A 4,675-nucleotide genomic window follows, 5' to 3' on the forward strand; every position below is an offset into this window, starting at 1 on the left:
AGACTATTCCAGGTCCTCAAAGCCATAAGAATGACTTGGGCGGCATATAGTTGTAATTTGTAATGTATTTTAATTAATAAACAACTGTTGTTAGCTCATTTCTAAATAGGGCAAACAGCGCCACCATGTGGCAAACTGTCAAAGTGCTAGTCTTAACAATTAAGTGCCGGTGCTGACAATTAAGTACTGGTGCTGACAATTAAGTGCTTGTGCCGAGCACCGGAACCCACTGGCTCAAATTAAGCACTGAGTCCGCAGCCAGATTTCTATCTGCTGCAGCTCACTACCGATTTAAGATGATATGAAAAATATGTCTTTAGTTTAAGAAAATGAAAAGTGCTGCTCTTCCGTGGTTCCGCTGCTCTAGAAGTAGGTCATTCCCCGATTATAAAACTGAAACAGATTTTTTTTTTTAAATATATCGTTTGTAGAAGCTGTTGTGATTCGAAGGTGGTAGCGGGCGTAGTAGCCTTAGTAGCATGAAAACTGGGTATTTTTGTGTAAGTTACAATCGGAGTATGTTTGCACATGCCCCACACAATGCACCATTACCCCAGCCCTAGCTCCACCCCCTGTCTCCCAGGGGCTTTGAAAGCAGACGAAGGGTGTTCCTGTAAGATCGATGGGGAGGGAGCCGATTCAGTTGTAAGGTTGGAGTTTGATTAATGTATCACAACCCCTGCTCTTGGAGAGGCTTCCGCCTGTCTTTCGAGTAATTTTATGTCCCTAAAGGCCACCAAGGGCGCGCTTTTGCATTCCTTCCCTCTGCATCACAACGCCTGCACCGATCGCTTCCTCTGGCCCTTCGACAAACCCCACCCCACCCCTTATTTTCCATCACTTGTTTCATTTTTAAAAGTTCATTCCAGGTCACTTGACACACCAGTTCTAAAGCCACCGACAGGGGACCCCAGGCCCTGCCTCTGGTGCTTCCATCCATCCCGAATGCCCCCTGGGAGCCCCAGCTGTCTTCCCGGCTAGTTGTGAGCTGACGGAGTACCGCTCCGCCTGCAGGACTGACTGACTGCCTCCCCGCCGGGCCCACAGATTTCCCAAGAGAAAGGCCGAGTGTTAATCCTGTGCAGAGAATGAGCGGAGAGCCTTGGAGCGGCCTGAGCGCCTCTCCATCAAACACACAGCGAGGACTCAGACCTCTGACCCAAGATTATAGACTTCTCTGCAGCGTGGGCTCAACCCACCGAGCTATCTTATCTAGGACACACTGGACGGAGGAGAGGGAGGAGAGTTTTTTTTTATAACCATACATGTGATGATGGTTAAGGAAAGAAACGGCAGGGGATGAATGAAACCTCCCATACTAAAGTAACGTTTTTAAAATGTTGGTCAGACACGGGACCAACAATACGCTGTTAGCGAGAGTAACGATGGGTGCCAAGTTGGGTGCCACGTGCATCCTTTCAGTTACAATGGCTCAGCAAGTTGAGCACTCACTGCTGCCATCCGTCTGCGACGTACAACCCGAGTCCTAAGCTAGAATCGCGGAAAGGAGAGCCAGGTGTCCATCACTTTGAGACTAATATAGTCATTAAATTCGATTTGCTGACAGTGCCTAGAAGACTAAAGAATGGCATACGGCGCTATATAAAAACATATATATATATTATCAGGTAAGACACTGGCATACAGTCTAGGATTTAAGACTCAGTATAAAACACTATATTCTAGATGTATGTTCTCCCAATAAAAAAACTGAGAAACAACTGTGATGTGGGCAGCTCAGTGGGCTAAGGTGCCGTGTACCGAGCTCTATGGCTCACATGTACGTCGCCGTATCCAGATTCAGTTTTACGTACTTCCAATGTCCATAAAATGGGCTTCGTTGCAGCTGGAAACAATACATTCCCAGGGAAGTCGCAGCAAACCCTTTAGTTAGTTGTATGTATGTGTTGCATACGTGATAGTGCACAGGCTTCATTCCTACGGATGCCGCTAGACGGCCCTTGTGCACCACGGACACCGGGCCCACAGCCAGCCACCCCAGCCCTTTAATGAGGGCCTTATTCATTGTCCCCAGGGGATCAGATTTTGTGTCAGTACAAAACACAACGTGGCTTGCATTCGCTTGATTGCCAAAAAAACCTATATTTTCAGCAAAACACTGGAGTATTGATAACGCTGTCATTTTACCTCGGTAGCGGCTCCTGGCCCGAAATGCCATGTGGGTTTTTTGCCTGTTTTATGGAACCAATTAAGCGCTTTTTCCTAACAAAACCCATTATTTTGACCTAACAACACTGCCGCTTCATTCATTTCACTTTTATATAAAAGAACAGTTAATCAAAAACAATTCAGACTCCCATTACACATCAGCCCAGTCATTCGGTGGTGCAGGCCGGCTGCAATTGCCGGGTAATTGTGAGTCTGTGAGCAAGATTGGAGGGGAAAATTGGAATGTCTTTGTTGCCAGGAAAGCTTATTTAGAACATCATTGTGGTATTGGAGGGCGGGGGAGTTTGAGCTGCGAAAATAAACAAGACAAAATGGATTGGTTACAAATTAATGGCAAACTGAATAAAAATGGACAACTCCGTGACAGTGGGGAGAAATGCATAGACAGGGTGTGTGTAGGGGCGCAGTGCGGCTGGTGAGGAGGCTCCGTTTGAGGGAGAAGAAAAAAGAAAAGTTAAAGAAAATGGTGGATGAAATGGGGGAGAAAATTAAAGAAAGTAGGGACAAGGAAGAGAAGTAAAAAGTAACAGAAGATGGTTACATACAGGAAAAGATACAGAAAAAAGCAGAATGTGGCAGGGAAAAGGATGAAAAGAGGAAAGAAGAGAAAAACAGACAGGTAAAACAAGAGAATTATACTGGATTCGAAGAAAGGGGGTAAGTGGTAAGAGGAATGGAAAGACGATGGAGAAGATAAACAGGCAATGGAGAGAAGAAAGAAAAAGAAGGCTAGGCAAAAGGGGAAGTGGTCATAGACAGATGGAAAAGAGAAGATTGGATTAGGATGGCAAATACGAGAAAGAGAAGTGAATTGTGAAAGAGGGAATGGAGAAGTAAAGTGAAAGAAATGATGCCAGAACAGGAAAGTAAACTTTTGTTTAATGGATACATGGGAAATGACGCCCTTAACACCCATCTCTGGTTAAACTCCAAAGAGTGAGGTGGCTGCACCACAAAAAATACCAGGTACAATCAAATTCCATAACTTTTACCCCCAAGCCACACACTGAAATCAAAATAAAATAAAATCAGGGTTTGTTAAGCGCAACTACTCACCCGTAAGGGTCTCAAGGCGCTGGGGAAGTGGGGGCCGGGGGGGGGGGGGGGGTGTTCGCAGGTTCCAGTCCATCGAGAAGGGGGTCAGTCGAAGGGCCAGGTTATGAGGTTTCTTGCGAAGATGGGGAGCAATGTTATCCGTCTGAGGTGGAGTGGGAGGTCGTTCCAGGCATGAGCCGCGCGAAAGGAGAGGGAGCGGACTCCCGATCGGTCGTTCTGGTGCGGGGGACCACGGCATAGGATGGCTGGGCTGATCGTAGGGTCCTTTGGGGTGCATGGAATTTGAGTCGGCTGTTGAGGTATGCTGGTCCGGTGTCGTGGAGGGCCTTGTGAGCGTGGGTTAGCATCTTGAAGGTGACTCTAGCTTCGATGAGGAGCCAGTGAAGTGCGCGCAGGTGCTGGGAGACGTGGCAGTGGCTTGGCAGGTTGGGGACCAGTCTTGCTGCTGCATTTTGGATGTTCTGTAGCTTGCGGTTGAGGTTTTTGTTTATTCCGGCATAGAGTGCTTTGCCATAGTCGAGCCTGCTGGTGACCAGGGCGTGAGTGGCGGTCAAAAACGCCCCCTGGTTCAACGATGATCTTAAGAAATCCAAGAAACTCTGTCGCTCCCTTGAGAAGGCCTGGAAAAAAGACCCAAACACCAGCACCAGAGACGCCTTCAAAAACGCCACCCGCATACACCACCAACTGATCCGAACTGCCAAGAAAGCCGCTTTCAAAGACCGACTTGACAACAACGCCCACAACAACAAAGAATTATTCAACATCGTCAAAGAATTCACCAACCCCACGGCCAACTCCAACGACATCACTCCCTCTCAAGACCTCTGCGACTCCCTAGCTTCATTCTTCCATGACAAAATCGCATACATCCACAACAGCTTCGACAACCAACCCGGAGACCAACCCACCCATCCTTCTGACAAACCCTCACCCCCTTGAACATCCTTAATGACTGGAACCCAATCTCCACGGATGATACCATCCGCCTGATGAACTCCATCCACTCAGGATCCCCCTCAGACCCATGCCCTCACCACATCTTCAACAAAGCAGATTCCATCATCGCACCCCACCTCCGAGATGTCATCAACTGCTCCCTCACCTCCGCAACCTTCCCAGATAGCTGGAAACACGCCGAACTCAGCGCCCTTCTGAAAAAACCCACAGCTGACCCCACCGAACTAAAAAACTACCGCCCCATATCACTCCTTCCATTCCCGGCCAAAGCCATCGAGAAAGCTGTCAACAACCAGCTCGCCGCCTTCCTCGAAACCAACAAATCCCTCGACTCCTCACAGTCCGGCTTCCGAGCCAAACACAGCACTGAGACTGCACTCATCGCAGCAACAGACGACATTCGAACTCTACTGGACAATGGAGACACAGTCGCCCTCATCCTCCTCGACCTCTCTGCAGCCTTCGACAC

This window comes from Lissotriton vulgaris, chromosome 7, assembly GCF_964263255.1.
Source record: "Lissotriton vulgaris chromosome 7, aLisVul1.2, whole genome shotgun sequence".
In the NCBI taxonomy this organism is placed as follows: Eukaryota; Metazoa; Chordata; class Amphibia; order Caudata; family Salamandridae; genus Lissotriton; species Lissotriton vulgaris.